Raw genomic sequence first — 13,734 nt, 5'->3', positions numbered from 1 at the left:
CGCGGCTGGAAAAACACCAATACGGGCGAGGGTTAAATTGGAGTAACAGTGAAGGAAGTTTAGTAGACGAGGTATCAAGAGTTAAAGAGGGAGTAGGTATCCGGAAGAAGTAGAGACGTAAAGAGTACCTAAGTTTTGAGATTAGAGTAGTTCTGAAATCGAGGCAGTCGAGGTATTTGAGGAGACCATAGTTTGAGAGTATTTATGTTCTTGAAGGAAGTTAATGACAATCCGTGGAGTGGTGCCGGGTATTCATGAGAGGTGGTGGATGTGAGAGCCCCTGTAAAAGTTAGTGAGGCCGGTAAGTCGTAATCAGCGGGATACGCAGCGTTAAGTCCTCGGAGTCGACGGGCTCCCCCCGTAAAAGTTAGGCCGAGATGTGGTGACGTCGAGTGACGTGGTGTCGGTGCAGTGTATGTTGTGGTGTTAGTGGTAACTCGGCAGGCCGACGGGCCCTAAATTGAGGCAGGCCTGGGATGGGACTGCATGGTAGCCACCGGTGACTTTTTACTTAGCTTCTTTGTTAGATGGCGGATAGCAGACAGAAGATGACACTTAAGACCTTGTTAGCGAGAACGTTTGCATTTCAATGGACATTTATCCCGCCTGGGGGTTAATCTTTTATTTTGATCACCGACACTACTGGAGGGAGACTTTATGGGCAGCGCAAATAAATAATAGGAGTATGTAAGACGTGAAAGGGGTACAATGAATGGAGATGGACGACTCTTAGGTTAAGGACCAATAGGAGTGGCGCTGAACTCAGTCGGAATGATCAGATAAAATGACACTCGAGGGCATAAGGAATTTAAGCATTAACCTTCGCCCCAGTGGGGGGGGGGGGGCATATGTTACCACCCTGTCGCGTTTTTTGCGTGTAAATAAAAACCGCGGCGCGTAGCTCCGCGTCGCTTCGGGTAGCTTTTGGTACATCAATTTTGGACAATGTGTGAAATTTTTGCCCCAAGTCATGTCAGGTCAGGTCACCAGGTCAAGTTAACTGACCAAGCCTAAAAAAGTTTGCAATCATGTCCAGCCTGCAGTGTTTGTCAGAGAGATTTTAAACTTGGTGGATTGCATGATGTTATGGGTGCCTACAATTTGTATATCTCGGATTTTTTATATCCGTGACCTAAGGTCAGGTCAGTGACGTGACCTTTCCATTATAAGTCAATGGAGAAAAAATGAAAATGCCTCTATAGATCCGTGTGTACGCATAGGAACAGTCCAACTATTTCAAAATCACAATGATTTGGACCACCCGTGACGACCAAGGTGTCTTTTTAGCTGATAGCCCCTAGAAAGGTCATCCGAGGTCATTTGAGGCTACAAACAGATTTTTGCCAATAACTTTCGATTGGAAAGAGATAGAACGCTGGGGATGGTCTCATTGTGTTTGTCTTGCCGAGACGCATCGACTGATACGTAACATGACCTTTTCCGGTCAGGTCATGACCTTGACCTGAGGTCAAATTAAGTTGACCTTTTAAGGTCAAATTATAGTTCATTCGATGCGTCTCGGCGAGAGGAACACGATTCTGGCAATAGAAATGTCGTGGCTTTTTTTTAGTCAAAAGTTATTGTCGAAAAACACTTTTAGTAAAAACAGCTATTTTTTGGAGTTTTTGCCCTCTGGAGACTAAACCGTTGACCTGAGGGCAGTTTTGATGATGACCTTATCGAAAGAAGATGTCAAGAGCTGTCGATTACTTTTCCATGCATTTTTCTAGCTATCATAGTTCTTGAGATAAATGCATGTTTTCTGAAAAACATAATGACGTTTGGCAAATTTTGACCTTTGATGACCTCCAGTGACCCCAATATTGCTCTAAGATGAAAAATGACCTAAATACTTTCAAACGTACGCATTGAGAGCTATCGGTTGCTTTTTACCGCGTCTTTTTAACCCTCTTAGTTTTTGAGTTAGAGATGGGTGGTAACATATGCCCCCCCCCCACTAGGGCGAAGTTGGCTGAGACCGCCACTGGGGCGCGGGTTAACCCGGCACCGCCTGGGCTATTTCCGTACCCACGACAGCCTGGGGGGGGGGGGGTCGGATCCGACTCCCCCTGTTATCTCGAGAACCAATGGTCGTATCGAGCCCCGCGAGGCGGCGTTCGAGAGGTCTCTACGAGACCTTCCCAAAGCACTCTTAAGATTTTAAGATTGAAGTCAACTTTCGGGTCAAGGTCAGGTCAAAGGTCAAATTCAGGGGTTTTGCATGAATCGGCTTACGGACAGCGGAATCGATAGCTGCTGCTCGAAACTCACCAAAAATGACCTCAAAGGCCTAGTGAAGGTACCATGTGCGTATAGGGGTCATACTAAGTACAGGTCAAGGTCAGGTCAGGTCACGAAAGGTCACGGTTTTCACTTTCTGCTACATGGGCGTGCGACACATGTTTTATGGCTTATTTTTCACGCCGAATCCGATGGTAATGGGTATATGTGACCCCAAGTCACTGTGCTGGTGATAAGTGTGCATTGAAAGCATAAAAAATCGTTAATGCTATACATAACTTAACGAGGGCTAAGAAAAAAAATCAATTTTTCAACTTTTTATTGTTGACATAAAAATGCACTTATCTAGACGAGCTTTGTCCCAGGAATCTAGTGGTGCCATTTATTTTTACATGCAATGTTCAGAAGTGCCTCTAATTCACGAAAATGCTTATGACGTCACCATGCCATATGCATGTTGGAGCTATTTTTTACAATTTGGGGGTCAAAAATCAAGATAGAAAGTTGAAATTTGGGGCATCTAATGTTCTAATAGAGCTCTACAATATATATTACGTTTTTTTGGAAATTCCCAAAATTCTGGATTTTATTAGCTGTTTTCCAAAAAATATAGTTTTTTGAATTTTTAGGGGTTCAAAACGCATTTTATGGAAAATCCGAGGTAGCCATTTTAAAGAACTCATTTAGCTGCGTCTTTTCATGTCCTTAATTTGCAATTTGCTTCAAACCCTGATTTTTGGCGATTTTTTAAACATTTACCACTTTTTGACTAAAAACGCCATGTAGTTACATCACTAAAATCGATATATCTAAAAAAATTTGGAAATTTTTCTTAAAAATTGCACAGGAGACGTCAAATTGATGGGGGAGAAGGTATACCAAGTTTCAAGTAGATAGCGAAAGTGGTTCATGAGTTATTCAAGAAAAACGGAGGGGGGGGGGGTTCGGATCCGACCCCCCCCCCCCAGGCGGTCGCGGGTTAATATGTCATTCAACCTAGCAAAGCCGATTCAATGAACCAAGATTGACCAGCCTCAAACAACATAAAGCATCGACTATCACCCGATGCATAATTAACATCAGAGGGGAATTTCTTAACTTTCAAATTTAATATATATCCATCTTAACTTTATCTCCTTGCTCTTTCTTGTCTATATCTTCTTCTGATTTCTGCTCCCTTTTATTGTAGACCGCCTTTCTAGGGAGCTCTGATGGAATAATGGCGGTTTTGTTCATTTCTCTCTACAGTTTCCCACTCGACCCGGCAGGCGCTGGGCCTCCCGGCCACCTTCCGCGCGGTGGGGGGATTCTGCGCCAACTTCGTACCGACGGGGCAGGGGGGGGGGGGCGGATGACCGCCCCCCTGAGATCTCGAGAACGAAGCAAGATAGCGACAAGCGGTAAACGGCATCGGATACGCACGGACAAGGTCTACAATTTTTACAAAGGTCATTTTCAGGTCAGGTCAAAGATGGCGTCACAAGGGTCAAAAAAGTCAAAATGGCGGCGCTAGATATGGCGAGAGTTTTTCTCAAATAAATTTCGAATTAGTCAAGATAGGAACAAAGTAAGGGCATCATCGTGATCCTCTCGTCAATCCGCATCGAATGTGTTGACCTCGTATTTGTATTTTGTATTTGTATTTTACGTCTGCGGGCTCTCCACATAAATAGCTGTGGCTATTATGAGCCTATTGTCAAAAAGGATAAAAGCAAATGAATCAGGACGCAAAGTCAAGAGGCAAAACACTCACACGTCACACACAAGCAACACATCCATTCGAAACATACAACTCGCACACACTCTGAACTGGTCAAACTATCAGTTATCACAGATGAATGCCTTCGCAGCCCTCTTATATGCAGTCGGCCGGAGCCGCAACAGGTCGATGGGCATGGTGTTTAAAAGCGATGTGGCGCGATACATAAAAGACCTCTTCCCCGCCGCAGTTTTCACGGAGGGCGGGCGAAGAAGTCGGTCCTGACGGGTTACTCTGTCGCAGTTTCTTGAGGAGGAAAACGTCACGAATGGGCAGCGAGCTCCTCAGGCTCTCTGTGCACAAGCATTTTGTGGGCAGCGACTGCCGTTTGGAGATCGCCCATCTGGTGAGGCGTGTGCAGGCCCAGGTCATCCCGCGCGTGAGATACATGGTCGAATTTTCTATGTCCTGTAATGACTCTGGTCGCAAAGTTAATAATTTTCATAAGCTTGGCGTCGTTTCCGTTTGATCCGTTGCCTTACACGGCGATGCAATATCTCACGCGCGAGATGACGAGTGCCTGCACTACCGTCGACATGACGTGCCGCGGGAGGAAGTGTCTCAGGTGACGGAGACCGATGAGGAGGCCGACGCATTTGTGCACTAAGTCGTTGACATGTGCGTCCCAGCTGAGGTGATGGTCAAAAAGTACGCCTAAGTTCTTAACCCTCGCACGACCAGGCCATTTCTCATAACACGAACGACCAGGGGGGGGGGTTGTTACGACCCCCCCCCCTGGCGTTTCGAAACGGAAGGTCGTAGAGCTTAGCGGAAAAAACCAACGGATTGCTCTCAACGAGATCTCGCGATTGGTGGTATATTTTTTGGTCCTAGGTCAACATTTGACCTACTTTTGACCGGTCAAAGGTCAAATTTTCGGAAAAATAAACTTTTTTCAACTTTCGGCGGCGATTGCGGCAAAACGGTGGAAGATATCGACTTGAAACCTTCACTATCGTGTTCCTTGATCAATTATCTATCGTTTGGTATGTATTTCGTTTCCCTAGCTCTAAAAATGGCGCGTTGGGAGCGCCGGAAGTCGGCAAGGTCACAGTCGGCGGCAGAAATTCGAAAAATCAAAATTTAAATTTTTGAAATCTGATTGTATTTTTGGATTTGGGAGGTCCATTTGCTCCCTATAGAAGCTAATATTGCTGCATATTCCCATTGAGGTGACAAGAATTAGCAAAATAGTGGTTCGGGCGCTTTTCAAAAATAGTACCGGACGCTGTTCCTCTTGTGACGTCATAGCTCCGTGACCTGACCTGACCCGGTCAAATTTCTTATACCATATGATAGCCAATACTTGCCCCAACATGCATGGGAAGTTTCATCACGATCCATCAACCGATGTCTGTACCACCGGCAGGAAACCTCGGGCGTTGGCACTCAGTTTGTGAAAATCCGGCCGGAGGCTGTACCTCTTATGACGTCATAACTCCGTGACCTGACATGACCCGATCAATTTTTTTTCGGCAAAAGATGCGCAAAGGTTGCCCCAGAGGGCATTGAAAATTTCAGCCCGCTACGACAAGCCGTTTAGCGTGTACTTCGAAAAAACCTCAGGGGGGGGTTGATACAACCCCCCCCCCCCTAGGCGTTCTAGGGTTAATGCATCGGCTCTCCTGCACAGTCTCGCCACCGACCCGTACGCTGACAGGGGAGATGCTGCGGGTGTTCTGTTGAGTGCCGAGGAGAAGGATTTCCGTCTTGGTTATGTTGAGCTTGAGTCCGTGTGCATGGAACCACGATGCAAGTGAAGATAGGGAAGTCTCAATGCGTTGGATGAGGTTAGGAATAATTTGTTTGGAATCTGAAATGAGGATTTGGGTATCGTCAGCATACTGAGTCACATGAGCGTCCGGCGCGTGCAGGCTGAGGTCATTGGCAACAATGGTGAACAGAAGAGGACCTAGGACTGATCCCTGAAACACTTCCATGGTGTTTGGTAGAGGACTGGAGACTATGTACTTTTTCGCCGGAAGGAGAAGCAAGGCAAACCGATTGGGTATGGGCTGACAGATAGCAAGTAAACCAGTCGGGATCTATGCCATAGAGTTGGAGTTTAGAGAGCAGTAGGGAATGAGGAATGACATCAAAGCACTTACTAAGGTCTAACAGGCACAAAAGAGAGACGTGGCCACGGTCCATACTAGAAAAGATACGGTTTGTCACAGAGAGCAAGGCAGTTTCTGTGGAGTGGTGGGGTCGGAAACCATGCTGAGACGAGGAGAGAAGATGGTTACTACGCATGTACGAAGAAAGTTGTCGCTGCACTATTCGCTCTACGATTTTAGCTATAGTTGGTACAATAGAGATAGGTCGATAGTTGGAAACTACGCCAGGATCACCAGATTTAAAGATGGGATGAACCAGGGAGTGTTTCCAGGAATCGGGGAAATCACATGAGGTAAGACAGGTGTTGACTATGTAGTATGTGGAGCAGAATAGGGCCGATGGCATCAAAACAAAGCATCAAGGTACGAATGCAGATACCGTCAGAGCCGCACGCGCCGGAACGCTCGAAAGGTCAAGGTCAAAGGTTGACCTCAGATCACGTGACCTCAAGGTCATCATGTATATCAATCGGCGAGCAGGGCAGCCTCAGAGTGTCGGGGTGGCCGATAAAGGGAGCAGATGATTATCTGTTGGCCCTTGTCCAGCTTCAGCAGCGCCCACTGCGACTCCAGCTTGCTTTCGGAGCTCCCGCTGCCGGGGATCTTCAGTGTCATTGACGTCAAACTGTTTTTAGTGATGATGGCTACGCCGCCATAACCGCTGCCATCTGGGCGGTCCACACGACTGAGCGAGTAGCCCGGAATGACCAGGAGGCGTTTCGGGGTAGACGGACGTAGCCAGGTCTCGGAAAGCACCATTACGTCGTAGTTGCGACGAGCGAGTTCGCAGGTCAGCTCTTGAAGCTTGGGTTTGATACTTTGAATATTTAGGGCGCCGATCAGCAATTTGGGCGGGTCGGTCGGCCGGCTGGACTGGAGAGTCCTCGATGCGGGGCGGGGTCCACATGCCGCTTCCGCAGGGCTGAGGGGGCGTGATCGACAGCGGATGAGATACGCGGGAAGACTGCGCCGGATGGTCTCGGCTACTTCACGAGTGGTGTCGTTGCTTAGTCGGTCACGCACCGCCATCAGATGTGCCCGGTCGTATGCACGTCTGGCAGATTCAGCAGTGTGATCGTCCCGTCGGTGGTCGCTGGCCGGTGTTTGGCACTCTACACGGCGAGACCCGTTCGGGGCCCCAGTGCCGGAAGCAGTCAGCTGTCCGGAAGCAGACTTCACGGACCTCGAGGCCCAGCTGCAGCGGGTCCTCATCGATTACCCCAGAGTTCCGTTCGTTCTCTGCGGGGACCTCAACTGTGACCTATTGAAGGGGCCGAGTTTCCGCGCGTCTCAACATCTGATCAGCTTCTTATCGAATTATTCTTTAGATCAACTAGTAACAAATCCAACTTTTACCTCCGGCTCTCTATTGGATGTATGTATTGTTAACAAACGCGAACTTGTGTGTGACACCAGCGTTAATTATTGTCACTTCAGTCCCCATAAAATCATCGACGTGATTGTCAATGTGCCGAAAGTGCGTCAAAAGCCCGCCGTTATCTCATCTCGCTCTTTTAAGCGCCTAGATCACCCTGCACTGTATCACGACTTACTCGATGTCGACTGGGATTATGTCTTCTCTGCCGAAACTGTCAGTGACAAGTGGCATGCTTTCTTGTCGTTCTTCGTACCTGTTTTTGATGCCTATGCCCCAATCAAGCGTGTGTCTATCCGTAACCCGACCGCTCCTCCCGTCTCCGCCGCCACCCGTAACCTCATGTCTCAACGTCGCGCTGCGCTTCGCCATCTAGGCCGCAACTCGAGCGAATACAGAGACCTAAACCGCTCAGTCCGGGCGGCAGTGCGTCGAGACAGGCGAATAGAGATACGGAGGGAAATTGGGGAGCGGGGCCCCAACAAAGTTTGGCAGTGCATCAGGTCAGTGGTAGCCGCGAAGAAGGACGGCCCAGACGTCCAGCCCGATCTATCTGCCGATGATTTAAATTCATTTTTTGTATCTGTCGGTCCTCGTGTCGCTGACGAGATCCGAGCCCAAAACACTCCCACCGATTTGGATGTGCGTCTCACCCGTGTCGGCGCATGCAGTTTTCAACTTCGTGAGAAAACACTGGGGGAGCTCGAGCGGATTATTTTCAGCATGCGTAAATCGAGTGCCTGCGGCTCCGATAACGTCTGTGTCCGCATGCTGAAATTCGGATTCCCCGCTATTGGTGGTGTCATCCTGCATATTATCAATACCTGCTTAATCCAATCTGACATCCCCGATTCATGGAAACATTCCATAGTTCATCACCCTCTGTTCAAGTCTGGTAACCCTTCAGACCCCGCAAACTTCCGACCCATTTCCCTAGTTCCTGTAATCATGAAAGTAGTTGAACGCATTGTCCATCAGCAGCTCTACGCCTACCTCTCCCATAATCACCTTCTGGCATCCTCCCAGCACGGCTTCCGCCCCCGGCACTCCACGGAAACCGCGTTGCTGTCTGTCACTGAACACATCCTGGCCGCCACTGATAGGGGGGATTTGTCAATGCTATGCCTTCTCGATCTCAGTAAATGTTTCGACGTGATTGACCACGATCTTCTGATGCAAAAACTGATGTTACACGGCATTGAAATTTCCTGGTTCGCCGCGTATCTACATGGACACACTCAGAGCGTGTCTTTGAAAGATGTATCCGGACGTAGAGTGCTGTCTAGGCCTCTTTCTAATGCCATGGGTGTCTTCCAGGGCTCTGCGTTAGGGCCGCTTCTTTTCACCATTTTCTCTAACAACTTATCGCTATACGCGGGCGACGCAAAAGTGTTTCAGTATGCCGATGACACTCAAGTATTGGTTAGCGGTCCAGCTCGGGACCTCGAAGTTCTCATCTCGCGCATGGAGGACTCGCTCGCGTCTCTCAACGACTGGTTTTGCGCTAACGCCCTCAAAGTTAACGCAAGTAAAACACAGCTTATTGCATTTGGCACTCGTCAAAATCTTCGTAAATTACCAGACTTTAGAGTACCATTCCGCAACGCAGCGTTGCAACCGTGCGCACAAGTCGGGAACCTTGGCGTCATTTTTGACAGCACTATGTCATGGGACGCACACGTCTCTGAACTCTGCCGCCGGTGTACGGGACTGTTGATTGGTCTTTCACATGCGCGCCACTGTCTCCCAGATGGCATCATTCGAACGCTCGTGACGGCACTCGTTGTATCGCGTATCCAGTACTGCCTTTCAGTTTATGGTAATGGGTCCCAAAAAAATTTCGATCGACTCCAAAAAATTCTTAACTTCGCCGCTAGAGTTATTTTCGGCCACCGTAAATTTTACCATGTCTCCGACCTGCGAACAAAACTCGGGTGGTTGTCCCCGCGCGGTATGTCCGATTTCCACACCCTTGTCATCGCACACAAGATCATACAGCGCCGTGAACCTGAGCAACTAGCAGCCCTGTTCGTCGCTAATAGCGCTATCCGCGAGAGACCATCCAGACAAGATCACTTCTTCCATCTTCCCCGTCCACGGCTGGAAACGGGCAAGCGGCGGTTTGGCTATCGAGCTGCAGCTCTGCTGAACAGCCTGCCACCTCACCTGTCGCAGCTGCCTCCCGCCCGCTTCGCCCGCGCTGTTAAAGCCGCAATCGTGGACGATGAATCAGCACATCGTCGCTGACCAATAGGATAGGGGTGGGTAAAAGCGATGAGGCTGTCCTGAGAGTGTTTTGTCCTTGTTTTGACGTGAGTGAATGTGCAACTGTTTTGAATGATTAGATTAGCAACCGCGGATACGGATTCTGAGCAGTAATCGCCACGCACTTTGTATGTGGATCGCTCTTAAATGTAAATACAAATACAAATACAAATACAATCGATGCGTCTTGACGAGCTGAACACAATGAGACCATCCGCGCGGCTGCATCTTGTACCTGTATGGAGTTATTTGCAAAAAACCTTTGGTGACCTTTGATGACGTCACATGACTTTACAGCTGCCCAACAGCAAAACACACCTCAAGGTAGTGAAGGTTGATTGTATATGAAGTCATGTATGATATGTGGGGCCATTCCGACCCGTTTTAGTGGTAAAAACAGGGAGTTGATTTTCCCCCCATTGACTTGTGATGGGGAGGTCGAGAAATTGACCTGACCTTAGGTCATCGATATCAAAATTCCGAGAGATACAAATTGTAGCTACTAATGACTTAATAACATCCTGCGACTTTCAAAGGCCTCCGACATCTATTGTAGCTCTGGCACGGTGACAATTTTGCAAAAAAGTGACTTGAGGTTGGGTCATTCAAAGTGACCTGGTGACCTGACCTTAAAAGTTAGGAGGTTCCCTTGCACACCATGTGTAAAACTGATGAGAGAATAGTCGTACCAAATTTCGCGCCGCGGTTTTCCCGCTATTCGCGAAAAACCTCAGGGGGGGGCGGATATCCGCCCCTCCCCCCCGTCGGTGGGCGTGTTAAATTTAGTTTTTCATCATTTTCATCAAAATTCGGCCATTAATGGCGTTTAGCCAACCATTTAGATATTATCGACTATTTCCGAGTGTTTTGGAACCATCCACTCCACTTTTTCAAGGTGAACATATCCCCTTTCGACCATTCTTAACCTTCGCATGTGTGCAGCGTTTGCCAGCTTCTAGCGTGTAGGGGGGGGGCGGTTGGACCCCCCTTTGCCGTTTGGCCCCTGGTCGAGCTAGAACTTCGCGGGATAAAAACGAGCGTGTTGCCGGTGACGAAAGGAAGCCGATGATACCCAATTTTAACCCGGCAGGCGGTGGGCCTCCCGGCCACCTTCCGCTCGGTGGGAGGAGGGGGCATTTTTGGCCCCCCCCCCCGTATCTCCGAAACTCCTGGACGGATCCGTTAAATTCAAACGGCGTTCGATAGTCTGTCAAATTTGTCGAAAAAAAAAACAAATTTCATTTACCTCGGGGTCACCGATGACGTCAGAGGTCAGGTCAACGATAAAATGTTTCAACGTTCACGGGTCTTCTAGGGAATGCGCTATAACACCGAGTAAAACGCATTTTGTCGAAAATTGTTGCGATAGGGCGTCAGTTGTCTAGTACATGTATAACGAATATTCGTACGACAGCTCGTCTTCGCTCCGTCACGAGACGTTGAGCCAAAAATTCAAATTCTCTTGCATCGTTTTCTTGATTTCATATTTGAATAGGATTTTGTCATATTCGTCACTGTAGTAAGTTATATCATTTTGTTGTTATATTTGATCATTTACATTTTTCTATATCCTTTCTTGATTAAAAGCGGTGTTGATTTCCTATCTTACTGACGGCTTGTTTGTTTCAGGATGAAACCTTTTACTTTTGAAACTTTGAAACTTTTACAATACGAAACGAAGAAATATGAATGAATAAAGTTATACGTCTCAGTGCTATTATGATTTGTCTTTCCATTGGTGATTTTGCGAAACAGACAAAACAGTACATATGTTGCTATTAGAGGTCACTGGTCATACCAGGTCAGGTAACAGGTCAGGTCACCAAGGGTCACCACATAAACCCAACTTTACTAAGGTTGTGCGATGCACGTTTTATGGCCAGTTTTTCATTTCCAGCTCAATGGTGTTGGTTATAAGACCATCAGGTACGGTTTAGGTCACTTTCTGGTGAAGGTCAGGTCAAGGTCAGGTAAAAAGGTCAAATTTAAAAGTTGATAGTTTTGCCTAAAATGGGTATTGATTCGATGCAGCTCGTCACGGGGAGTCTAATGGTGGTCTTTTTTTGCGCAACGAGGTCTAGAATTGCTAACAATTGAGTTGGGAAATTTGACGTTATCAATTTTGAGCAGTGTTTTCGCTATAACTTGGCCAAAAAAAAGAGGCATCGATCTCAAATTTGGTATGTAGATAGAAAGAGTTAGGACCTATCACATATATTCCGTTTTTTTTCGAAATTCAAAAAACGTTTTGAATTTTTCGGCTATTTTATAAAAAAAAATCCATTTTTTGATTTTATGGGGTCAAAATCCAAAAATTTCAAAAATCCAAGATAACGGTTTTGTAGTTCTTTAAATTCTTCACCTTTTATGTCTGAAACATTTTTCTGCATCTCTAAAGCTGTAGGCCTGACAGCTCTTCCTGCGACACTTGTTTTTTGGGTCGAAAATGGCAGAAATGACGTAAGTCTGACGTCATTAGCGGCCAACTTGTCATAGCCTTTGGAAAAAAAAATTGGTCACAATGTGCAATAGCTATTCTCGGGAGGGTACTGAAAGTTTGGTGACGATCGGCGCAGCGGTTCTGGAGATATAAAAAAAAAACTAAAGGAGGGGGTGGGAAAAATATCCCCTCACCGCCTGGAAGGTTAAACTATTCTTTGCCACATTTTTAACATTTCTTTCATTTCCACGCGCTACACAGACATAGCGGCCAGACAAACGAACATCTCAACTCAAGACGGGGTCAAAAGATATGTTGTTTTGGAGCGAATACCTGGGAAACCCTATCCGCCCAATGCGGGTTTTTAAGAGTCTGCATGCCCAAATTAACGTTGAGCGCGGCCGTTTTCGGTCGGTTTTCCGCGACCTTTTGGCGAAATCGCCTTACTTATTCAACCAGGGTGAACTAATTCGCTTAACTAGGAATAAGGCGTTGAAGAGAATTATTCAAGGAATAGAGCTGTGCAAAAATATTTTTTGTATCGTTAAAACTGTATCCGTCCTCGAACGATAAATATTGTTGACGCATCAGAAACACATCCCGCGGAATGCGTTTGAACTTGGCTGGATCTAATAGGTATTAGCGAGTATCTGCTAATGCAGCTCCTTGGCTTGTACAGTATGCACACAAACATACATGCATCCTTCCCTTGGATTATTCCTCAGTTGATTGAAAATTTTGCTATAATAAATATTCCAAGCAGTTGACAGGTTTTAGTGCAATGCAAAGTCGGAACCGTCCCGCACCGGCAGTCTCCCAGGCGGCGCGTAACGGCCGCCGCCGGCCGCCGCGCCGCCGCTCTGGCAGGGTGTTTCACTTTATACCCCTGTTGTTCGAAAAGTTGTGGACCGATTTACTTCATTTTTACATGACAAGCTCCGTCGTTCAATTTTTAGCAGGTACCGAAAAGTTGACGTCAATTGCACGATCCGCCGCCCATATTGCGGTACTGCTATCTGTTGACAAGGCTAGAGAACTAAAGCCGTGCGGCTATTTCCACTTCTGACACACCATGCCAGTCTTACTTTGCATGCTTTAAACTTTATGTTAGCAATGGTCTGACATAATAAAACGAGCTTGGTTATATAATATAATAAAACGAGCCTGGTTCAAATTTATCACGAATTTTCTGTATGTACCGTATTTTGCTTGAAGAGGGCAAAAACTCATTATCACCGCTCATTGCCAAAGAAGACTGAGGAAGATTTTGGAAATCACGTGGGTTGTATAACGAAATGGCTGCTACACTGAAAACAATTTAACCCAAGGCCCGCGAGTAAACCGGTGTTTTGCAGGTACCCCTATCCGCAACCATTTTTAACCACCCTCCCAGGAGTACAGTAAGGTCCCATTGCAGTGTAGTCGTCCCTGCTCTCAGCGGACTTGTTCGCTGACAGCGGTTATATCCGCTCAGAGCAAGTACGACTACACCGCAATGGGACCTAGCACTACTCCTGGGAGGGTGGTTAAAAATGGT

The sequence above is a fragment of the Amphibalanus amphitrite genome, unplaced genomic scaffold (assembly GCF_019059575.1).
Source record: "Amphibalanus amphitrite isolate SeventyFive unplaced genomic scaffold, NRLGWU_Aamphi_draft 000282F_arrow, whole genome shotgun sequence".
Classification (NCBI taxonomy): Eukaryota; Metazoa; Arthropoda; class Thecostraca; order Balanomorpha; family Balanidae; genus Amphibalanus; species Amphibalanus amphitrite.
This window is presented reverse-complemented; position numbering follows the sequence as displayed.